The following is a 26628-nucleotide window of genomic DNA, read 5'->3' as shown; positions in this document are numbered from 1 at the left end:
CAAGGGAGGAGCAGTCCTGTTAGGCCACAGAGGAGGACTTTGCATCCAGTCCTGAAGATACCTGATAAAACAGGATCAGATGAATGGGGAGGAGGTCCTCCCCTATCAGTGGACTTGGAAAGGGGTAGGGTGGAGAGGAGGGAGGGAGGGTGGGAGTGGGAGGGAATGAGGGAGTGGGATACAGCTGGGATACAGAGTTAATAAAATGTAACTGATAAGAAAAAATAAAAATTAAAAAAATTAAAAAAAGAGATAAAGACATGAAAAAATAATCATAACTACCTCTGTTAGCAGATATTATATGATGCAATACATAAAAGACCCTAGAGGCTACACTAAGAACCTCTTAGAGTTGAAAAATACTTTCAGGAAAGTGGTAGGATACAAAATTAACACAAACCAGGTGCTTTCATATGTATAACGATGAACACACTCAAACAATCCCATTCTCAATACTCCTTCTACATATATGATACTTGTGAATATCCATGCATATTGGAAAACAAATGCAAATATTAATAATAAGCAAGGAAATGAAAACCTCCACAGTGAAAACTCTAAGTCAGAAACAAAAGAAATTGGAGAATACTCTACAAGAAAGAAAGGCTGTCCCCATACACGGATTGAAGTAAATTATATTGGGAAAATGTCTAACCCACCAAAAGCAATCTACCGATTTAATATATTTCTAATATAAAGTCTAGGCTCTCTCTTCATGGATATAAAAATACAATTATAAGACTTACATGAAAGCACAAAGACCAAGGATAACCAAAGAAATCCTGAACTAAAAAGAACCCTTGCAAAGATAATCATAATACTTGATCTCAAGTTACACTACAGACACACAGCAGTAAACAACTTGGTACTTGCACAACAGAAAATACATAAATCAATGCAATGTAATAGATGACCCAGATATAAGTCTACAATCACCTGGTTTTTAATTAAAAACACCAAAAGCATACATTGGAGAAAAGGCAGACTTTTAGCATGCTACACAGGTTTTTGAAAACCTGGATTTCAACATGTAGAAGAAGAAAACTAGATCCTTATCTCTCACCTTGCACAAACCTCAACTGTAAGTGGACTGAATAAGAGCCAGTATTCTGAAACATAGAAAAAAAAGTAGAGAGTATACTTAATATATAAGTGTACATTAAGATTATACAATAAAAATTTTAAGGCACTGAAAAAAGAAATTGAAGAAGATATGAAAGATGGAAAGATCCCTCATGCTCATGGATATGTAGAATTAATACAGTAAAAAGTAACCATCCTGTCAAAGGCAATCTACATATTCAAGGAAATAGCAATCAAAATTCCAACACAGTTTTTCACTATGTTGGCAATATTGAAAGGCAATTTTCAGCTTCATACGAAAACACAAAAATATTCTGAATAGCTAAACTAATTCTGAATAATAAAAGAACTACAGGAGGTATCATGACCCTGGACCTGAAACTGTGCTAGAGAGCTATCGTAATGAAATCACCATGGTATTGGAACAAAACTGATATGTTTAACAGTTAAATTGAATTGAAGCTGTAGACATAAATCCACACACCAAAAAGAGGCCAGAAATACATGCTGGAAAAAAGATTGCATCAACAAGTGGTGGTAAGCAAACTGGACAGCTTCAGTAGCCCATGGCAGTTCAGTGTCCAAGTGGGTTACCTAGTGATGGGAAGAGGGACTGCCTCTGACATAATCTGATTGGCCTGCTCTTTGACCACCTCCCCCTGAGTGGGGAGCAGCCTTACCAGGCCACAGAAGATGACAATGCAGCCACTTCTGATGAGATCTGATAGACTAGGATCAGAAGGAAGGAGAGGAGGACCTCCCTATCAGTGGACTTGGGGAAGGGCATACGTGAAGAAGGAGGTGGAAGGGTGGGTTTGGGAGGGGAGGAGGGAGGGGCTTAAGGGGGATACAAAATGAATAAAGTGTAATTAATAAAAAAAGAAAAAAAATACAAATAAATACATACTCTGTAGCCTGCACAATACTTTACTGTAAATGGATTAAAGACCTCAACATAAAACTAGACACATTGAACCTGATAGAAGACCAAGTGTGGAATAGCTTTGAACTCATTGTCACAGGAAAAAAAGAAACTTTCTGAACAGAGCATCAAAAGCACTGGTGTGAAGATCAACAATAAATAAATGGGATCTCACGAAACTGAAAATCTTCTGTATGGCAAAGGACATCATCACTCAGATAAAGCAGCAGTCTACTTAATGGGATTTTCCTTTTTTTTTTTCACCAATTGCACATCTGATAGAATATTATTTAAACTATGTAATGATGCATAAAATAGATAACAAAATTAAAAATAGGATACAGATCTAAAGATAATTTTCAGAAGTGGAAAATCAAATAGCTGAGAAACAAAGAAATGTTCATAAGATGAGTTTGACAATGTTCCTTCAGTTTCAATTTTGTTGAAGATTTTGAGGAGTATTGGTATTAGTTCTTCTTTGACTGTCTTGGTAGAATTCTGTCCTAAAACAATATGGACCTGGGCTTTTTTGTTTGTTTGTTTGTTTTTTGATTTTTTTTTTTGTTGGGAGACTTTTGATGACATTTCTATTTCCTTAGGGTTATAGAACTTTTTAATGGTTTACCTGATCTTGATTTAACTTTGGTAAGTGAAATCTATCCAGAAAAGCATCCATTTTCTATAGATTTTCCAATTTTGTGGAATATAGGCTTTTGTAGTAAGACCAATGATTTTCTGGGTTTCCTCAGTGTTGTTGTTATTGCCCTCCTTTTCATTTCTAATTTTGTTAATTTGGATACTCTCCCTCTGCCTTTTAGTTAGCTTGTCTAAGGGTTTTTCTATCTTGTTGATTTTCTCAAAGAGCCAGCTCTTGGTTTCATTGATTCTTTGTATTATTCCCTTTGTTTCTTTTGATTTCAGCTGTAAGTTTGATAATTTCTTGTTATTTATTCCTCTTTGGTGTGCTTTCTTCTTAATAGATTTAAAAAGCATGCAAACAGAGACTCACAGCCAAACATTGGATGATGCATAAGGTGTCTAGTGGGAAAGTGGGAGGAAAGAGAAAAGGACCTGAAGGTGACAGGAGCTCCACCAAAAGAGCAACAGAGCTAACTAACCAGGACCCAGAGGGGTTTACTGAGACTGAAGCATCAAGCAAGGACCATGCATGAATTGGACCTAGGCCCCCTACAAAGATGGAGCAAATGGACAGCTTAGGCTTCATGTGGGTCCTCTAGTAACAGAAGTGGGGACTGCATCAGACAGGGACTCACTTGCCAGCTTTTTGAACACTTTCTCCTGGTGGGACTGCCTTGCCAGGCTGCAGGGGAAGAGGACAAGCTCAGTCCTGTTGCAACTTGATGAGCTGGGGTAGATAGGAAAGAGAACTCCCTGAGGGGAAAAAGAAAAGAAAGAAGGTGGAGCTATAAGGGGAGGAGGGATGGGGGATACAACAAAGATGTAAAGTGAATAAAAAAAAAGAAATGTTCGGTATCCCTAGTCATCAGGGCAATGCAAATCAAAACGACTTTGAGATTCTATCTTACACCCTTCAGAATGGCTAAGATCAACATAACAACAGACAGCTCATGCTGGTAAGAATGTGGAGTAAGAGGAACATTCATCCTTTCCTGATGGAATGGGAAACTTGTACAGCTAGCATGGAAATCAGTGTGGCAGTTCCTCAGAAGATAGGAATTGATCTGTCTCAAAAGCCAGAGATGTCATTCTTGGGCATATACCCAAATATCCCTTCTTCTTACCTCTAGACACTTACTTACTCAACCATGTTCATTGTTGCTTTATTCATAGTACCCATAATTGGAAACAACTTAGCTGTATACCAGCCACTAAGAATCAAATAATGGAATTTGCTGATAAATGGATGGAACTAGAAAAAACAATACTGAGACAGGTAACCCAAACCAAAAGAAGACAAATATAGTATACATTCACTTATATGTAGATATTTAGGTGTTAAGTCATTGACAAGCATGCTACAGTCTATAGAGCTGCAGATGCTAGGTATAGAGTAACAAGTTAGAAGATAGGGCTAAATCTACCCAGAAAGTAGAAATAGAATAGATTGGTATAGATGGGCAGGCTGAGGACTGAAATGGAAGTATCAAGCCATCATCAGGAAAGAAGGGGATGAAGAAAGGAATACAGGTATGGGCAGATAAAATTAAGGGTCATTTGAATGGTAGTATGGAAATCTAATGCAGTAGAAGCTTCCCAAAGTTCCTATGAAGCCAATATATATGAAATCACCAAGTAACAGGGGAAACACAAACCCCACGGAGAATCTCTTGTCATCAAATGAAGCTTCCAGGAAAAGGAAAGGGTTGTATTTTACTGTCCTGTTTAGTCAAAGGGGTCAGAAACTTCCAAAGAAACACAGGCTGATACCAAGGCTATAGTTGTTCTCCACAAACTGATGGGAAGGCCCTATTACTGGGGACAAAATGTGTACAACTCATTGAGCAGAAATAAGTCAAAATGGTGCCTACTTAAAACATTTGCTCCCACCTGCTACTGATCTTGGTTCCAGAAGGTATTATTCATCCTATCAAACGAGAAACATAAGCCCAGCTACAAACCCTTCGATCTACAATGCTGTCCTGCCTGTGATATATGCTAGGGGAATAGTGGCAAAGGTTGTGGTGATAACCATTCAATATCAGATTTGATTTAAGGCCAACCTGATGAATTAAAAACCATGCTTGACAATGCTTGAGTGACCAAGAACCTATGACTAGATGGACCAGGGACCTCGCGGAAAGCCAAATGCTAAATGAACCCTGTAATAAAATTACTCTTAGTGACATTCTGTTATATTTATAGATCAGTGTCTTGCTCATACTTCATTAGAGAAGCTTCCTTCTATAGCAAACAGGAACAAATACAAAGACCACAGACAGACAATATCCAGAGATTGAGAGACCTCAGAACACTCAGCCCTAAATGAAGTGTCTCCATTAAATCCCTTTCCTCGGGGCTTAAGAAATCCTGTGGAGGAGGAGGAGGAGGCAGAAAGAGTATAAAAGGCAGAGGAGATAGAGGACACCAAGGAAACAAGAGCTTCTAAACATAGCAGTATTGATGCACTGATGAACTGATGGAGACTGAGGCAGCATGCAGAGGACCTGCAATGGTCTGTATCAGATAGCATGGTAGAGCTCAAAGAAGTGGACACATGCCCCATCCCTGCCCAGAAGCGATGCAGTTGATAACCACTTGCAAATGAAAAGTAATTCTTCCCCAAAGGAGTCTCACTGGGTAAACCAATTACTCTTAATGGTAGGCTGCATACACAGCAGTAGATGGCCAAAATTAACGGCATTTTTTTGGAAGTCCCTTGTCTCCAAATGACAAGGCAGTTTCACCCACCTCCCGAATTTAACTTATATTTTATTTTAATATTGATTTATTTTTATCCTATAGGTCCTTTGCCTGTATATGGTTACTCCAGTTTTTGTTTGTTTGTTTGTTTGTTGTAGGATATCTGAGTGTGTAAATGAGTGTGTCTATTCCTTCTGTTTGTTTGTTTGCTTGTTTTTTTCTTGTTCTGATGTGCCTGTTTTTACTTCATCTTATTATAATTTTATTTTCTTATTCTATGTGCTTGTTTGTTTTCTAACAAGAGACAGGATGGGGATGGATCCGGAGAAGAGGGGAAGTGAGGAGGAATGAGAGGAATAGAAGGAGGGGAAACAGTAAGCAGGATATATTGGATGAGAAAATCTATTTCAATGAAAGAAAAAGAAAAACATGGTATTTTTGTATTATATCAATCAAAAAGGAAGAAAATTAAATAGAAGGGAAAGTATTTTATGGAGTATTCCTAGAGGGTCTATCTGTGTGTGACATGCACATGTGTGTGTGTGTGTGTGTGTGTGATATGTTTTGTGGATATGTTTGTTTGTATTAGGAGTGTTCTTGCCTGTGTGTACATGTGTGTAGAGCAGAGACTGCTATTAGGTGTCTTCCATTATTTCTCTCTATCTTAATTTTGAGACAGTCTCTCATTGAACCTGGAGCTTGACAGTTTGATTACACTGGCTGGCTAAAAAGTGTCTGGCATTCACCTCTTTCCTGCCCTGCCCCTAACCCATCATCCAATGCTGGGGCTACTGGTGTATGATGCCATGCCTAGCCTTTATGTGAGTTATGGAAATCTGAACTCACATCCTCACAATCGGCACAACAGGTACTCTATCCACTGAGCTACCACCCAGCCCCTCCAGAAATTTGAATGATGAGAACATTTAGACTTGTCTTTACTTTAGCCTTTAGAATCCAGACTTAGAACATTGATGAATTATAATTAGGTGTGTCAAGTGCAAGTCTCTTTGCTCGCCAAGGTTAAGTCTCTTGTGACTCATGGATGGTCTTAGAGATGTCATGAATTTGGGTTGTGTTGTAAAAATTCTCTGCCCCTCCTCACTCTCCCATGTATGTTGTACTATGTCTTCTTATTACCCAAAGTGAAATCAGCTTTATTTCTACCTCCAACAAAAATCACTTCAAGAACCCGCCCATAAATCTGGACTCCACTGAATAGTTGAGATTCTTTGTGAACGTTTTATTGACAACCCGAATGTGTTGAGTCAGTTTAGCTAATGCTTAGAGTTTTCAAGTATTGCTGTGAAGATGTTCAACAAAGAAAACCATCTCTTTGTTATTAACGGATAAAAGGCAGGCTTACCCAAAGAAGAACTTACGCATATGACTTGGAAGGTGAGAGTCTCTTAGAAGGCAGAAGTAAAGCCGAAATAATTGCTCTTAGGTTATGATGGACAGATGGTAACAGGTACACAAAGAAGGTTCATGGGAATCCTGGATTAGCCCTGCTTCCCTTGGCATACAGCTTTATTACATTGTTATTGGTTCTGTTGGCAAATGACTACCAGTACACCCTTCAGCTTTCAAATTTGCCAGTTGCCACAACTGAGTGATCCAGTTTCTTAGTATTATTGCTGTTGTAGTCCTGAGCATGAAATATGGAGGCCAGCTGGTAGGCTCAAGTGTGAAAGTGTATGCACATGTTTGGTCTGTAATTCTGGAGAACTCTAAATGATTCAATAGTGGACCACCCATAAAAATAAACCAGTGAAACATTGGGCTAGATATGCTAAAAGTTTAACTCCTGTTATCCTTCAGTAAATAGTAATGCTTATTACAAATTTGTGTAACATGTGAAAGCTAATATGCACTATCCAGAAAGAAGCTACATTGAGATAATAAAGGCCTATTTCTTATTCCTAGAAACTGGGATGGTGTCAGAGTATGGGGAAAAGACTGTACTGAGTTACAAAGGAGCCTGTCTTTGTGGTGTTTGAGCTCTTCCGTGTGTGTCCTACACAGATTAATATTGATAAAGTTCAGCTGTGTTGGTTTGATGAAATGTGACAGATGGCAAGCTGGCTTTCATTTACTGAATGCCTTCCTGAAGACATCAGTGCAAGTTGGCTCTCCTGAAGAACTTTGCCATCTTCTGTTATTCAGTCATATTTTCTCCCTATGACCTGTAACACCTGTTCTTTCACCAATTACACCATTTCTTCCTGATAAATTAAAAACAACTCTAATTAAATGCTATAATGAAACTATCAATCTATGTTGTCAAGGAAGAACTTTGATGTAATTTGTTATTGATGCTGCAAAGCAGATTTTTGTGCAAATGGGAGTAGGATGGGTGTGGTTGGCTTACTTTTGGATTCTTGCATGACAGTCACAAGTGGACATATATTAGTGATTTATCTGACTGCTGTGTCCCCTCAAAAGGACTCTTGGATTGTTAGTATGGTCCACAGGCGAAATATAATAATAATATCCTGAAATCCTTAAAACATTTCTCATCATTATCAAGAAGGCCTACAGGAACAACATAAGTAGTTTTTCTTTGATACTGTAGGATTAAATAATCCCATGGGAAGAACAATCAATTGATAAATGAATAGAAATTAATTGAGGTTTAATGAAAGACTTTCTAGTTTGGATACATTCTCATTCCATGGGAACTGTGATAGTAAAAGCTCCTGAAAAACTATAGCTCTCAACTATTATTAACTTTGTACCTTTCCTTGTTGGTACTCATTATACAAAGTACTCAGTAATTCTTCACAGAATGATTATCTTAGTGTTTAGGATAACTATATCAGGCAGAGCAACTGTAGTTCTCACAGAGTATTACTAAAATAAAGACCAATAATACAACTATACACAAAAAAACATACTTGTTTTAGTGACTAAAATGAAAATGCCGAAAGTATAATCATGTGAAAATTTATTAAGACAGTAAGATCGTATCACCATGTCTCTTGGGATATGAAACATATTCCTAGCAATTGCATTTTGTTTCTGAGTCTCAGTGACAGTGTGGCATGTTAATATGGATGAAGAAAATTAATTCATCTTGTACATAAATGCAATATTCTATGAATAATTGTTTTGTTATTAAGTATAATTATTTAACATTGCAAGCATTTAGTTTAATCAGTAGAAGAATTTTTGAAAAATTATGTTTCTCAAGTAGTCAGTGGAAACAATCTTGAGCCACACACTTAAGGACAATGGTTAATACCATTTAATGAGCCTTCCAAAGGGAAAATGGTACCCTTCACTGCTGCATCCTCTTGATAATTAGGTCTGAATGCTGGAATCATTGCTACTGCTATTTGCAAACAATGGAGTGTTTTCTTCACCTTAAATGCTATGATATGAATGGCCTTGTGGCTAGAGATATGTACCTACTTTCTTTAGAATCTATGTTATCATGCATGTAGATTTGAATGGCCGAGTCAGTATCACATTTCTATATTCTCATAACATGGGTGAAAGAGGATTCAAGTTCCTTAATCCTTCTTTGGAAAGGTAGACTTAGAAGCAGAAAATGACCAGGACATAAACATTGCTTATGCATGTGCACAGCTCAGAGGCAGTGCCCATAGAACCTTATAGCATGTTAGAAGCTTATATGCTTTGGACTGTTTGAAGTGTTTTGAAGTAAAATGGAAAACAGTGTTCATTAATTTATAAACTTTAACTTTATCAAGTTATTCATAATTTCTCCATATGAGAACAAATTTTTATTCTTGGAAGAGGTACAAAAAGATGTAATATGTAAGAAATTCTTGGATTGCATAGTACAAGAAACCCATATAGAAATATTCTGGCTTTAGTGACAGTTTCTTAGTGAAAGAGCTTTTAAATACTAATGGAAAAAAAAAGGTACTGGGTATATTCCATTGGTTTGGAAAGGAATGCTTTATTTAAAAAACTGAAATGAAATTTAGATATATGACTTAACCAGATAATAAAGGGCAAAGTCAGAATGACCAGTGACTGGTATTGGGTATATTTTATATATGAAAATAGTCTATTCAAGAAAACAAAGACTTCTCCCTAGAGATAGTTCAGGGTATACCTCGAAGTCTGTGGAGAAATGCGCAATAAGAAAGAAAGCCTTTGTTGAAAGTTCCAAGTTTTGAAAGAGTTTCCAGGTTCAGTTCTATAGAATTGCTTGGAGGCAGAGAGATCAGCAAAATCAGAGGGCTTTATTCTAATTTATGCTAATTTCTTCCTCTAACTTCAACTTTATGCTAATTTTCTTCCATATAACCTCACAGACATTTTATTTCCTATTTCTTGTGAAAGTTTTAAAATATTAAACAATGTGGGTTCTCCCTCCCCCCTCAGTTCTCCTGATAATTCTATCCTCTTGAACTTTCTTATCTACACAGTGAGGACATGCTAGCTAATGCCAATCCTTCCTAGCTTTAGCTTAATGCACAGGAATAACTGAGATCATACCAAGCACAAAACAATAACAACAAAACAAAATGAAACAAAACAAAAAACATGTTTTCAGTAATATACTAAGAGGAAATTCCTTCACCTTCTTTCTGGCCCATGCTCACTGTGTGGCTCCACTGTTTGAGTTCATAACCATCTTCCATCAGATAGATTCAGCAAGTCAAACTTGGAGCAAGTAATATTCCCTGAAAGAGTTTCCAATCAAGTTCAATGGGTCTTTCCAAAACCTCAGAGGAGTTACAAAGTATACCCAGAAGCAGAAAGATTACTCTAGCTCCAAGCATTGTACTTAAGAAGCAAAGACAGACTCTAACAGGGTCATGTGGAGGAGTATAAGAGGACCAATGGTTTTGTCTGATGAACAAATACCTTATCAAGATTAAAGACTTAATATTACACGTTTATATGGAGAAATGGATAGAGATGGGGCATAGACTCTTCAAATGAGACAAAAAGAGACAAGGGGCTACAACTAATCACAAGAAGGTACTCTCTATGAGACACATGTTGAAATTTAGTGGTTCCAGTGAGTACATTGTGTGATAGCATCCTACATGACCATTCAGTGGGAACATTTGTTGCAACATCCTGGCAGGGATATCTAGGGGCCAAGACTCCATCAAGGGGATTCCCAACTGCCAGCCTCCAACAATAAAAACCCTAGAATACAAATTATTTAAGGCAACAAGTCTTGTCCATTCCATTCATTGTGACCACAAAAAGGCAGAAAGGATAAAAAGGTAAGACCTACTTGAGGGTCCTGTCAAAATCGGTGATATCCCTTTCCCACCAATTACAATTACTTTCTTTTTTTTCTGCAACATATTAAAAAAACACTCACACACACAGAAATTCTTTTCTTCTTAGAAGACCATTTTTGGGTCCCCTCTCAATTGCTAAGCATATTCTATTTTATTTGGTGATTTTTTTCCCTTTCCTTTTTCAAGGTCCTGTTTCTCATTTTTATGGTCCAGGGACAAGACCAACACAGAAGATAATCTACAATAAAATGACACTAAGGAACAGAGTTTCCACCTTGACTCTATAGGCCTAAAGAAGTCCGATCTATAACTCGGGTGCTTCACTAGATAGAAGAGGTGGAAAATATCAAATAAGGTGAGAATTTAAGAGCAGATGAAGCTTTTCTCAAACAGGTCTTTCACTTGCTTGGTTAGAGTCACACCAAGGTACTTTCTGTTATTAGTGGCTATTGTGAAGGGTGTTGTTTCCCTAATTTCTTTCTCAGCCTTTTTGTCTTTGGTATATAGGAGGGCTTCTGATTTTTTTGAGTTGATTTTGTATCCTGCCACTTTGCTGAAGGTGTTTATCAGCTGAAGGAGTTCTCTGGTTGAATTTTTGGGGTCGCTCATGTATACTATCATATCATCTGCAAATAGTGACACTTTGACCTCTTCCTTTCCAAATTGTATCCCCTTGATCTCCTTTAGTTGTCTTATTGCTCTGGCTAGGACTTCAAGTACTATGTTGAAGAGATATGGGGACAATGGACAGCCTTGTCTTGTCTCTGATTTCAGTGGGATTGATTTAAGTTTCTCTCCATTGAGTTTGATGTTAGCTATAGGCTTGCTATATATTGCCTTTACTATGTTTAGGTATGTGCCTTGTATCCCTGATCTCTCCAAGACTTTAAACATGAATGGGTGTTGGACTTTGTCAAATGCTTTTTCGGCATCTAAGGAGATGATCATGTGGTTTTTCTCCTTCAGAAAGACCTGTTTGAGAAAAACTTCAAGTCTCTGAAGAAAGAAATCGAAGAAGATATCAGAAGATGGAAAGATTTCCCGTGCTCATGGATTGGTAGGATTAACATTGTGAAAATGGCCATACTGCCAAAAGCAATCTACAGATTCAATGCAATTCCCATCAAAATACCAACTAAATTCTTTACAGACCTTGAAAAAAAGATTCTCAGCTTCATATGGAGAAACAAAAAACCCAGAATCTCTAAAACGATCCTGTACGACAACAGATCATCTGGAGGTATCTCCATTCCTGATCTCAAGCTGTACTACAGGGCAACAGTAATAAAAACTGGATGGTATTAGCATAGAAACAGAAAGGAGGATGAATGGAACCACATAGAAGACCCAGAAATAAATCCACACACCTATGAATACTCAATATTCGACAAAGAAGCCAATTCCATTCAATGGAAAAAAGACAGCATCTTCAACAAATGGTGCTGGACCAACTGGATGTCCACATGCAGAAAAATGAAAATAGATCCATATTTATCACCCTGCACAAAACTAAAGTCAAAGTGGATCAAGGACCTCAACATAAAACCAGATACCCTAAATCAATTGGAAAAAAAAGTGGGGAACAGCCTAGAACTCATTGGCACAGGAGACTACTTCCTGAACAGAACACCAACAGCACAGGCTCTAAGAGCAACAATCAAAAAATGGGACCTCATGAAACTGAAAAGTTTTTGTAAAGCAAAGGATACCGTCATCAAAACAAAACGACTGCCTACAGTTTGGGAAAGAATCTTCACTAACCCTTTATCTGACAGAGGACTAATATCCAGTATATACAAAGAACTAAAGAAGCTGAAAAGCAGCAATCCAAGTAATCCAATTAAAAAATGGGGAACAGAGCTAAACAGAATTCTCGACAGAGGAATATCGAATGGCAGAAAAACACTTAAAGAAATGCTCATCCTCATTAGCCATCAGGGAAATGCAAATCAAAACGACCCTGAGATATCACCAAGATGGCCAAGATGAAAAACTCAAGCGATAACACATGCTGGAGAGGTTGTGGAGAAAGGGGAACCCTCCTCCACTGCTGGTGGGAATGTAAACTGGTACAACCACTCTGGAAAGCTATCTGGCACTTCCTAAGACAAATAGGAATAGTGCTTCCTCCAGACCCAGCTATACCACTGCTAGGTATATACCCAAAGTTTGTTCAAGTACACAAAAAGGACACTTGCTCAACCATGTTTATAGCAGCTCTATTTGTAATAGCCAGAACCTGGAAACAACCCAGATGTCCATCAACGGTGAAATGGGTACAGAAATTGTGGTATTTTTATACAATGGAATACTACTCAGCAACCAAAAAGGAGGAAATCATGAAATTTGCAGGCAAATGGTGGGATCTAGAAAAGATCATTCTGAGTGAAATATCCCAGAAGGAGAAAGACAAACATGGGATATACTCACTTATATAGACCTATAAGATATGATAAACATAATGAAATCTATACACCTAAAAAAGATAATCAATTGAGCAGACATGGGGTAAGATGATCAATCCTCATTTAGAAAGACAGATGGGATGTGCATTGAACGTATGACAGGAGTCTACTGAGCGCATCTGAAAGACTCTAACTAGCAGTGTTTTCAAAGCAAAGACTCATGACCAAACCTTTGGCAGAGTACAGGGAATCATAAGAAAGAAGGGGAGTTAGTCTGATGGGGAAAGGATAGGAGCTCCACAAGGACCAAATATATCTGGGCACAGGGTCTTTTCTGAGACTGACACTCAGCCAAGGACCATGTATGGATATAACCTAGAACCTCTGCTCAGATGCAGCCCATGGTAGCTCAGTAACCAATGGTTTCCCATAGTAAAGGGAACAGGGACTATTTCTTACAGGAACTCAATGGAAGGTTCTTTGACCTCCCCACCCCCTAAGGGAGGAGCAGTCCTGTTAGGCCACAGAGGAGGGCTTTGCAGCCAGTCCTGAAGATACCTGATAAAACAGGATCAGATGAATGGGGAGGAGGTTCCCCCTATCAGTGGACTTGGAAAGGGGCACGGTGGAGATGAGGGAGGGAGGGAGGGACTGGGAGGGAATGAGGGATCGGGACATAGCTGGGATACAGAGTTAATAAAATGTAACTGATAAAAAAAAATAAAAAAAAGAGCAGATGAAGCTTTGAAAGGTGTACTTCTACAGAAAGCAAGCAGCAGCAAAAAGCCTCAAGTTCTTATTTGTATAGCTGAATTGTGAATGGAGAGAGTATCAACACAGAATAGTGGAAAAATCACTTTCTTGTTTTTTGGGTTCAGTTACAATAATTTAAAATAGATATTTTGTTCAACAGAAATATATCTCTATGCCGGTCCTAGAATTTAAGATTCTATGTGGATAATCATAAATATAGTATTTCTCTTATTTATATTTTATCAGATGAACATGTAATTCTATCATACATTTATGAAAGAAACATATCAAATGGTCTTTATGACAGAGATGATTTGTAATCACCTAGTTTCAAAAACTATTGTTCATTACCATTATTAAGCTCTTTTTCTACTTTATTTCAATAATTCAATTAAATATGCATGGAACAGTTTATAAATGAGACATTTATAAAAAGACAAATAAATAGTACCATATCACATTTTCAAATAGAAAAATGTAGACTTTGCAGATAACAAAAACAATGAGGTATTTACACATTTTACGAACACAGGGAAATACACACTTTGGCTATTATTCTATCAGAACCAGTTGTTTTGTCAGCAGGATATCTTTTTATCTCACTCCAGAAGCCTTTCCAGGATGGACCAACTTCTTTGTTCTGCCTGCGTCTCTCCTTTCCTTTCTGCATGACAATTTTTCTTTTCCTTTCTGCATGACATTTTCTCTACCAACCACACACACAAAATGCCTTTTAGTTTCCATATTTAAAAGTCCTGGCATTAAAGACACTATTGTTGAAAACTTCTAATTCTACCATAATATCTTTTCCTCGTATCCAAACTGAGTAAGATTAATAAAAGGAAAATGACAAAATTCTATGAAACCAATGGGTGCATAAAATACTAAGATCCGGGGAAAATAAAGAAAATCCTTGTCTTCTCATAGAAATTAACTTTAATTTTGCTTCTGTTGTTAAATTCCAGAAAGTATTTTATGGATATTTAAGTAACAAATGGGTTAATCTACAGAAATGAGTTTTTTAAGTTACATAAAGAATAAATTTCTGGAATTTGAGCTTAGAATTTATGAACTTTTACAATTTCAGTCTATTCTTACAGATGCCAAATATTTCTGTTTCTATGTGTGTTTGCTCTGCTGTAAACCACCTTTTAAAACCATTTTTTCCTTCTCTAATGTTTATGGAACACCCAATACAACAAATCACTGTGCTATGTCATGCCTGAGATACAAGGATAAACAAAATCCCTTCCCTCAAGGAGCCCACGCTCTTATAGAAAAGATAAAACTTGTCCACATGTAAAGATAATAAAAGAAGCAAATGTTAAATTCCATATGAGAGGTACAGATAAATTGTTATGTGTGAAAGGCTAGAGAGATTAAGGACATAACAGGGTTCTAAAATGGATATAAGTTGTTCCCTTAAAATGTAAATATAAAAAAGCCTGTTTGGTCAGAATGTCTCTTGAATATATGAGACTACTTCACATATATATTTATATATGAAATTATCATTGTATTATACCTTGGAAATACCACTTCAACGTGCTTGGGCAGTCTGATTTGCAGGAACATGACACACATTAATAAAGCTATTGTTTTATTTGTAAACTTGAAGAGAACAGGTGGAGAAATAACTTTTTGTAATATTGAACTACAAATCTCTCTTCCAAATCCAACTGCACAGTGGGGAACATGTATAATCCAGCTGTAAGATTTTCTTTGCTGAACGATGGATGTTCATGGAAATTTTATAGTTTTGATTTGCTTGTAGAAGTTGAGGAGTTACCATTCTTGGCGTTTAAAGACCCTGAACACAGACGGTACATTTGAAATGCACGGAAGGAAAGCTTTTCCAGCAGGAGACAGGTGGCATGATTTGTTTTGATGGGCCATGTGGTCCTGCCTGGCCAGGGATTACTGTGCTTTCATTGTATGGCTATTGGTATGTACTAAAAATGAATTTCTTTTCCAGCAGAGAGATGGAGACTTAAGATGCAAGTTTGGCTACCCTGATTTGTAGATGTTATAATTAACACCACTTCAACTGTGTGATTAAAATCTTCTCAGATCAGGTAAAGTAAGAACAGGAATTAATTTGCTTCTGTAATTAAGGAGGACACAGTGCACATTTACACAGACACAGACATGGGGAGCACTCTTGGCAAAACTATCTTCTGAGTTATTTCACTTGCAGGCTCCAGTGATGGCAGAGGTCTAATAGAATAAATGGGGTAGGGAACTCCTGAATGCCTCCTGAGGTACACTGTTCAAACTGAACGGAGTCATATGATCAACACACCTAAGCCAATCACAATAGTGGGGGTTTCCTGTTGTTCGCAAGCTGGGGATGCGTGATGTATTCTCTATCAAGATACTGGGTCATGTCTCATCTCAAGTTTATTGATTGAGAATTGGAAAAAATTAGTAGACAATCAGAAGAAGAAAACTTTCTCCACTACAATGCACCAGAGGCCTAAGAATCTATCTATTCACAGAGCCATTAAGAGCTCTAGAACATTCTACAAAGAAAGCATTATATGTTAATATATTTGTATACATGTACCTGTGTGTACAGAATGGTTGTAGAAAAATATAAATTCACATTGATAATAATATTTTAAAATGATAGATGATAAATTCATTACATTCATATCCACACAAAAGCTTCAGTATCCAAGAGGGTTTCCTAGTAAGGGGAACAGGGACCATTCCTGACATGAACTCAATGGCTGGCTCTTTGACCTCCCCCCAATCCCTGAAGGAGGAGTAGCCTTGTTAGGCCACAGAGGAGGACATTGCAGCCAATCCTGAAGATACCTGATAAGCTAGTGTCAGACGAAAGGGGAGGAGGACTTCGCCTATCAGTGGACTTGGAAAGGGCGTGGAGGAGATAAGGGAAGGAGGGTGGGATTGGGAGGGAATGAGTGAGGGGACTATGGCTGGGATACAAAATAAATAACCTGTGATTAGTATAAAAAATAAAAATTATAAAATAAACAAAGTGAATAAATTGCAATAAATAATAATGAACAAAAATGCAAAAAGAAAAAATAATTTAGCAATACATATGAATTTTGACATATATGTATAAAATATTTTTTCTTATCTGATCTATAACATTTTCTATATTAGTAATTTTTAAATTACATTTTCCTTTTGCATAAATTTTCTTGTAATTTAATTATCAACAATAATTAAAATAGTAAGTACTAACTGAAGCGCTTTTTCCTTGGGGAAGCTATTTCTAAACCTCTCACTATGCCTTTTTTGCCTGTAGTCCTTTGTGTAGAGTGCAAAGCCTTCTTGGTTTTCCCTGTCCATGTTAGCATGTCTACTATTGTTCTTGAGCAACTAATTATTAGGCAGTCATGCTAAGAATGGGTAAAGATGTTAACATTCTTAGAAGGCACAATATCACAGCAAACTCCCTGATCCTCTGGCTTTTACAATCTTTCTGCCCCTCTTCTGGTATGATAATATAATTTTAAGTGAGCGTCTTGCAATGAATGCATAGTCTTTGGGCTGCGTTTCATGTCTATACATTTTGATTGGTTGAGGTTTTTTGCAATGATCTTTGTCTCAAGGAGGGTTGTATGAGAAGGTTTAGAAGGAGGAAGAAGAAGGAATATATTATGTAATTATATTATTACCATCTCAAAAATAAAAGATATAATGTAAAGACCCATCTCAGTACTATGTGGCTTGATCAAAACAAGTAACATTTGCCAAGGTATTCTTTTAAGGAAATCATTCTTTCTCTGTTGATTTGCATGAAAAAAAAATAAACACGAATCTAATAGTTAATCTATTCTAGTTAATTCCTAAAACAATCTGGAGCAAAAGATGGATTATACTAACTTGTACTATCAACTGTCTAGTGGTTAACCTACTAGGAAAGAGAACATAATACCCACCTCCTTTGACTTTCTTCTAGAAACTAAGCTTATATTTTACCATTTGTTTTCTTTTCATAAGTACCTATAACAATAAAATCACAATAGTGACCATAATAACAACAAGAAAGCTTTTATTTCTATTGGCCAGTCACTATGCTCCAGTTATAACAGAACTTGTATATATTCTCTAATTTGGTCCAAATGATTCCTACATTTTCTTATTTGCTGATCAAATAATACTCACTGACAAAATATTAGCTTCTAAAAAATGTGCTGAAGAGTCCACCAGGAGGAAGTTCAGGTCTCCGTGACTCTGGATCCTTGGTGGCCATTGAGAAGGAGCCTCCCCACCCCCCAAGGGAGGAGCAGTCCTGTTAGGCCACAGAGGAGGGCTTTGCATCCAGTCCTGAAGATACCTGATAAAACAGGATCAGATGAATGGGGAGAAGGTCCCCCCCATCAGTGGACTTGGAAAGGGGCACGGTGGAGATGAGGGAGGGAGGGACTGGGAGGGAATGAGGGATCGGGACATGGCTGGGATACAGAGTTAATAAAATGTAACTGATAAGAAAAAAATAAAATTAAAAAAAAAAGAGAAGGAGCCATCCGAGGGAGCTACACTGCTTTTAAAACTCTTGTAAACCCATAAAAAGTTTTCAGTAGCTGCAAGAAAAGTTCTAGAGATAAATTTTCAGCTTGATTTAAGTTACATGCCTATCTTCAAAGCAGCCACTGGTACTACCCTGCTAGAGTATGGTAAAAAAGAAATAAAAATATATGAATAGAGCTGCTATGAACATTGTTGAACAAATATCCTTGTTGTATACTTGAGCTTATTTCCAATATGTGCCTAGGAGTGGTCTAGCTGGATCTTGAGGTAGCACTCTTCCTAACTTTCTTAGAAAGCACCAGATTGGTTTCCAAAGTGCTTGTATAAGTTTCCATTCCCACCTCCTACATGTCTTCTCCAGCATGTGTTGTCACTTGAGTTTTTGATCTTAGCCATTCTGATGGGTGTAAGGTGAAATCTTAAGATTGTTTTGATTTGCATCTCCTTGATGATTAAGGATGTTGAACATTTCTTTAAGTGTTTCTCTGACACTTGACATTCCTCTATTGAGAATTCTCTGTTTAGGCTTATACAGCATATTTTAATTACAAGGACATTTGTTCATCCATGTCCGTAGCAGCTTTATTCATAATAGCCAGAATCTGGAAACAACCTAGATGTCCCTCAGCAGAGGAATAGATACAGAAATTGTGGTACATTTATACAATGAAATATTACTCAGCAATTAAATAAAAGGAAATCATGAAAATTTCAGGCAAATGGTAGGAACTAGGAAAGATCATCTTGAATGAGGTAACCCAGAAACAGAAAGACACACAGGGTACATATCCACTTATAAGTGATTATTAGACATATAATATAGAATAAACATACTAAAATCTATACTCCTAAAGAAGCTAAGCAAGAGGGAAGACCCTAGGGAAGATGCTTAATCCTCAATCAGAAGGGCAAATGGGATAGACATTGGAATTTGGAGAAAACAGGAAACAGGACAGGAGCCTACCAGAGAGAGTCTCTGAAAGACTCTACTGATGCTGAGACTCATAGCCAAACTTTGGGTAAAATGCAGGGAATCTTATGAAAGAAGGGGGAGATAGAAAGACCTGGAGGGGACAGTAGATCCATAAGGAGACCAAGAGAGCCACAACAACTGATCCCTGGGGGTCCTGAAGAGAATGAAACCCCAACCAAGGACAATGCATGGAGAGGACCTAAAGCTCCAACTCAGATGTAGCCCATAGATTCAGTATCTAAGTGGAGTCCCTAGTAAGGGGAGCAGAGACTTTCTCTGGCTTGAACTTTGTGGCTCGCTCTCTAATCACTCCCCGCTTGGGAGGGGTGTAGCCTTGCCGGGACACAAAATAAGACAATGCAACCAGTCCTGATAAAACCTGATATTCTAGGGTCAGATAGAAGGGGAGGAGAACCTCTCCTATCAATGGACTGGGGGAGGGACATAGGGGGAGAAGAGGGAGGGAGGGTAGGATTGGGAGGAGATTAGGAAGGGGGCCACAGCCAGGATACAAATTGAATAAATTGTAATAAATGATAACGTTTAAAAAGAAAAAAAATTACATAACTGAGCTTTCTTGATACAGAAAGAGATGTGGGGGAATTCTGGGATCTGCTACCAGAACAGGACAATTTCAGATTGGGTGAAAGTTTTTTATGCAGCAGTCATGTTGTAAACCATGTGTTGGCTTATCTTGTGTTCTGATATAGGAACATAAGTTTACTTGGACACCTTGTCTTAAAATAGCAAAGCTTGCTGTTTTATACAGATCTAGTACATTTTTTAGAACTCTGCTCCCCAAATGGGTTTACAGAAGACTATGAGGTGATTAGAGAAGAATATGCTGTTGTGTAGATTTCAAACCCTTTGGACAGTATGAATAACCCTGTCTTTATTTCTACATTTGGATCCAAGAAGAAAGGTTTGCTCCTGGGTGGAACAAGGATTGTCTTCCTCCTCCGCTTAACAGTCATGCTCAAGAGAGACTCTGGCAACTTTCCTGGCAGAGATTCATTTTCCTTTGATTTCCTGGGCTATTCAGGACTCCATTTGCAAGTGTAGAAGAACATTCTTTCAGCTGTGGGGCTAGATATGGACCACATGGTGACTGTCAAAGAGAGGAGGGACCTGGACATGATTTCAGAATGAGAAATTTTTTTCATCTTCAGTTTCCCAGAGCAGAAATTCAGCATAGTTGGACATCAGGAATAGGGACATACATTCTGTGGATTTTCAGGATAGAAAAGGTCCTCATATGGACTCTACAGGTGGAGATGGTACTCCTATGGATTATAGAAGCAGGGAGACATCTCATATGAGTTAGAGAAACAGGGATTCTCACATTGTTGACTTCAGAAGTAGAGATGCTCCTCCATCTGAATTTAGGCCGGGATACTTATGATTTAGATTTTTAGAGGCAAGGTGAATCTCATGCAGGTTTTAGGGGAAGAAATTTATCAGATTTGGATTTTAAATGCAGAGATCAGTCTTGTTCTGATTTTAGGAACAGAGATGTATCTGACTTGGACTTTGGGAATAAAGATGGAGAACAGGCAGACTTAGAGGCCGAGGTTCATATACTACTGATCTACACTTTAGGAACAGGGATATACCACATTCGGGTTTCAGAGGTAGATATGTTCTAGTACTTACCAAGAGTTTAGGGCAAGTTAGGAACCTGTACAGAATTTAAAGGTAGGGAGATGCCTCCTGTGGTTATAAAAACATTGGATCACATTCAGCCTTCTAACAAGAGAAGAACATTTTGGCATACATATGAATAAGGGAGAATAAGCCACAGGTGTCAATGTAGTAGAAAGGCCTGCTTTTGGTGTTCAGAAGGGGGAATTTGAGCATTCAGAAGCAAGAGAAGGAGAAACACAAAATTAAACTTTTGAACATGAATTTCCATCAGATTTTCAGAACATCAAAAGTCCTGTTCAAGACAAAGATAAGCCAAAGCTTTCTGAGGTAAGCAACAGAGTTCTGATGAGGGTCTGTTTACGGAAAAAGGTGATTTGGACTTTCTTGGCCAACACAATACTGATTATAGAAACATTAAATACTTGATGTGAATCACAGGTTGACAGGAAGCCACATATTTTTGTTATGGCCAAAGCAAGTCTTTTCTTCAGGACAAAATGTCCTGACATGCCAACAGGACCTCCAGAATCAAGATTATAGGACTGGCCCAAGTGAGGAGAAACCTAACAAGCTTATTTGATTAAGTGGCTTGCTAGAAAATGTCACAAAAGAAGAGATTCTTAATGCCTTTTGGACTTCTGATGGCACACCTGTAAAGGAATTGCAGTTGAAGGAGTATAGCATAGGTTATGACTATGGCTACGTCTGCTTGGAATTTTCACTACTAGAAGATGTCATTGGATGCATGGAGGCCAACCAGGGAACTCTAACGATCCATGATCCATGACAAAGAGGTTACCCTTAAGTATCTACCAAGTCCAGAATTTTGGTACTGAAAACTATGTACTGTTAGGCATCAGTCTTTATGTTCATTCTGCAAGGGCCCAAAGTCAAGCAGGAGCTAGTATCCTATCCTCAACCTCAGAAAACGTCCATACCAGTACCCTCAGGTAAACAAGCCAATCATGACAAGCTGAGAAGGAACATGAGCTCAGGAAGTGGGAAGAAGGACAAGAATCAAGATTGGGACATAAAGAGAGACACCGAAAGATACTTTCCTCACTGTTGAATGGAATGGCTTACTTTCTAAAGAGACTGAGAAAAAGAGTCATGGTCTGGTGAGAAACACCAGGATAGAGAAAGCAAAACACTCATGCTAAAACATATCTGTTGTTCTACTCCTCCTGCGGTGATATTTGAAGTCCTGGAGCCCTATGTCCATCTCACTTCTGCCAACATCTATATCATCAAGAACAGAACTGGACCCATGGATCACACCTAAGGCTCTATAGACCTTGACTCCCATGCAGAAACTCTTTGAATAGTGAAGATATTGCAGAACTTTCTTCCATCATTTAGCATTGATAGGAAAGTGGTAGCTGTAAAACTGGACACTAGAAAATGAAAAAATGATTCTGGGGACCAGTCTGATCACAAGCATTACTATCAGGGTCAAACGTATTTCTGAGAGTGGAGAGGACGAAACAGAAATTCCAATTGGTCCTTGGATACAAGGGCAACAGTCATTATCTGACTGCTACATATGTGACTCTGCTATTGGCTACTATTATGACCCCTTAGCAGAAGCTTACAATGACCCCAACATCCAGCAAGAAGTTTGTGTACCCCAGGACCCTGAGTCACCAGAGAAAGAAGAAATCAAAGAAAAGAAATCTACCAGTCAAGAAAAAGTCAAATAGCAAGAAAGAAATATCTAAATGAGATAGCAAACAAACAAAAAAGACATGGGAGTAACAAAGTTTTAAGAAAGTACCAATGAGGGGAAAGCTTTCCCCAGATTTTTTAAGAAGCCTCTGCCTCCTACTGTGAAGAAGGAAAAGAGTTCCCCTCCACCTAAGGTGCTAAAGCCATTAATTGGTCTGTTGGATGAGTTTGGAAGAGATAGTGCTTATGAGGAAGAAGAGGAAGAGGAACAGGTCCCTCTTGTATAGCTTTGCACTGTACAGCCTCAGCCTTGAGAGGAGCTGACCAAGAAAGAAAATGAGGAAGACAGTCTCACTGACTGGAATAAAATGGTTTGTCTGCTCTGAAGAGAGAAGTTTTCCAATAAAGAAGTTCTTCTCAACTCCAACAACTGTCAGACATGCACAAGCAAAACCTGGAAATTCCCTGAAAGATAAAACAGTCAGAGCAAGAGCTAGCTTATCTAGATAGGAGAGAATGAGAGGGAAAGTTTAAGGAAAGAGTAAATGATTTTTTGCTATTTAACTTCTTGAGTTCTTTATATATTCTGGATATTAGAAAACCAATTATAAAATGGTGTATATGTTTACAGAGAATTCTCAACAGAGGAATATCAAATGGCAGAGAAACACTTAAAGAAATGCTGGACATTATCAGAGAAATGCATATCAAAATGACCCTGAGATTTTACCTTACACCCACCAGAATGACTAAGATCAAAAACTCAAGTGACAATACATGCTGGAGAGGATGTGGAGAAAAGGGAACCCTCCTCCATTGCTGGTGGGAATGAAAACTTGTGCAACGGCTTTGGAAAGCAATCTGGCACTTTCTCAGACAATTAGGAATAGAGCTACCTCAAGATCCAGATATACCACTCCTAGGCATATATCCAAAATATGCTCAAGTATACAACAAGGACATCTGCTCAACCAAGTTTGTAGCAGCTTTATTTGTTATAGCTAGAATCTAGAAACAACCCAGATGTCCCTCAAGTGAAGAATTGATACAGAAATTGTGGTACATTTACACAATGGAATACTATTCTGCAATTAAAAACAAGGATTCATGCAAGCAAATGGTGGGAACTAGAAAAGATCATCCTCAGTGAGGTATCCCAGAAGCAGAAAGACATACATGGTATATACTCACTTAAAAGTGGATATTAGACGTATAATATAATATAATATAGTATAATATAGGATAAATATACTAAAATTTGTACATCTAAAGAAGATATGTAAGGAGTAGGACTGTGGATAAGATGATCAGTCCTCATGCAGAAACACAAATGGGATGGACATCAGAAGAGGGAGAAAACAGGCAAAAGGACAGGAGTCTACCACAGAGAGCCATTGAAAGACTTTACCCCGCAAAGTATTGAAGGAGATGCTGAGACTCATAGCAGGGAATCTTATGAAAGAAAACAGGGTTATAAAAAGACCTGGAGGGAACTGGAACTCCACAAGGAGAGCAAGAGATAAAACATTTCTGGGCTCAGGGGTCTTTTCTGAGACTGATACTCCAACCAAGGACCATGCATGGAGATAACCTAGAACACCTAGAACTCCTGCACAGATGTAGTCCATGGCAGCTCAGTCTCCAAGTGGGTTCCCTATTAATGGGAAAAGGAACTGTCTCTGATGTGAACTCAGGGGCTGGCTCTTTGATCACCTCCCCCTGTTGGGGGAGCAGCCTTACCAGGCCACAGAGGAAAACAGCCATCCCTGATAAGACCTGATAGGCTATGGTCAGATGGAAGGGGAGGTGGACCTCCCCTACTAGTGGACTGGAGGAGGGGCTTGGGAGGAGATAAGGGATGGAGGGTGGGATTGGGAGGGAATAAAGGAGGGAACTACAGTGGGGATACAAAGTGAATAAACTAATTTATAAAATTATAAATAAATTTTTAAAAAATGAAAAAGAAAGAAAGAGGAAATAATCAAAGGGGAAATCTCAAATGTTTTGACTTTCTCGAAAGGAAACAGATTAAATACTCCAGGGAAACTGACAGTGACCTTAACCCTGTTGATAAAGAAGATACTTATACAAGAAGCAAAGGAGGCTATTGGCTGGAGGAAAGGTGCAGTCCTGGAATATGTCCATTGGGTTATATTGGATTCAGCCGAGGAGACTGAAGGCCTTATGAGGAAGTCCTGGGTGGCAGCCCAGGACGAACCAGGAAAAGACAGGCCAGTGAGATTTCCCGAAACACTGTTCAAAGAGTTATGTTTACTTGGTATAAAGGACTCAATTAAGGATGCAAACACCCCACAGGGCACAACTCCTTCTTGTTTTGTTTGTCCATCTCTCTTTTTTTTTTCCACTATTCTTACTGCTAGGACTTTTTTAAATTAAATTTATTTCAGTGTGAAAAAAGGAAATGGGCTGAAAATATATGTTTTATTGCAGGGGTAAATAATTGTTCCCCAAAAGATGACAATGGGGGTAAAGGAATAGAGGATGGGGCCATTCTAAAAAATAAAATGTGTTTGTATACCTAGCAGGATTGTGGTGCTAAGAATACTGTGAAACCAACATTGCTCCAGGTAGTCAGTGAGTGCTACATATAGAGTTCTGATGTGAAAAGTACTGTGCACACCTGGGAAACAAGCAAACAGAAAAAATGGAGGATGCTAGGACCTTGTCCTGAGGAAATAGTAAGGGGACTCAATGTTTGCTTTCAAGATCAAGGCCATAATTTCTGCCATGGTTCCTGATCTTTATTCTCAAAGCAACAGTATCAGGAGCCAGTCTTTTGGGAGGCATTTGAACATGAAGGCAGAGATCCTAGGAATGTAGTAGTACTATGAGAAAAAGGACCAATGGAAGGTGTTTTTTTTTCTGTTCAATACTCGTGGCCCTTTTTTCTGACCTTGGCATAAATTGAAACAGCAATTTTGTCAAGATTTTCTCGTTGGTTTCAACCCATGCTTGGAAACCTGTCTCCCATAACTTTCATCCTTGATGTTCAGAGCTCTGTTAAATTCAAGCTCTTCCCAGAGGCTGTTCTGGCTGCCCAACCTACAGTAGCCACAGTTACTATATTTCTTAAAATATAATTATCTTTTACTACTTTGCTGAACACTTTTCACCATCTGATACTTTTTCTCATTTATTGGTTTATTGCTTCATTTATTTTTAATCTTCTTCATACTAGAACAGTGCTTCCATTGGTGGTTTTGCCTCCTCAGGTAACAGTTAGCAATAATCAGAGTTATGTTCGGTTTTATAATGGAAGGGATGCTAAATATCCTGCATTGGGTTGATAAGCGCCTACAACAGGTGATCTAACTCAAATGCCCACAGAAGATGAGGCTGAGAAACTGTTAGAATAAAAGAACATGAGAGCAGGGACTGTGTCTGTCCTGTTTCCTATTTTATCCCCAGTACCAGACATACTGTGGCATTAGGGAATACAAAATAAATACATGTGGATTCAAAGGTTAGGTCATTCATTTGATCAAGAATTCATAGTTCTTATTGTGAGCAGTTGTTAAATATTATGCAGGGAGCAGTCTAAATTGATGGTACTTGAGATTTGTGAGATAAAAACAAATATAACTTAGAAATGATAATCACCAGAAAGTCCTTCTCTGACTACAGTTTGTATATTTGGAGTGTCTGTGAACAATACAAATGTAGGTCAATATGCTTGTCTTTGAAGAAACATTCCTCTCCTAAGGGATCAGCTTGAATTCTCAGTATGCACTGAAAAATCTGGACTACCTCAGTTCATGATTCCTTCATCATTCTATAGCTGTGTGACCTTGCACTATGTCCCAAGCTTGACTTTCCAGCTTCTTACTTGTAAAGGTAGATGACAATGAATGTATCTTCCCCATGGGACTGTTTCCAACATTGTATATGAGATAAAATATGTTAGGTACTTAAACAGAGCTTAGGAATCAACAAATACCATGCATGTTAAAAGTGTCTCCAAATATTAAATGAGACTAGTTCTTGCTGTCTAGAGGTCCCCTGGGATCCTCGATGATGGAAATATGATAAACAGCATGATCATTCACAGTGAAAATCAGTGAGCTAGGATTGTAA

General features: G+C 38.1%; 1 pseudogene; it reads left to right on the top strand.

The window, feature by feature from the left end:
- Positions 1-20114: 20114 nt before the first annotated feature.
- Positions 20115-24830, top strand: LOC110564426 (RNA-binding protein 6-like; annotated as a pseudogene).
- Positions 24831-26628: the final 1798 nt, after the last annotated feature.

This window comes from Meriones unguiculatus, chromosome 18 (assembly GCF_030254825.1).
Source record: "Meriones unguiculatus strain TT.TT164.6M chromosome 18, Bangor_MerUng_6.1, whole genome shotgun sequence".
NCBI classification, from domain to species: domain Eukaryota; kingdom Metazoa; phylum Chordata; class Mammalia; order Rodentia; family Muridae; genus Meriones; species Meriones unguiculatus.
Note: the sequence above shows the minus strand (reverse complement) of the source record. Positions and strands in the feature narration are given on the sequence as shown.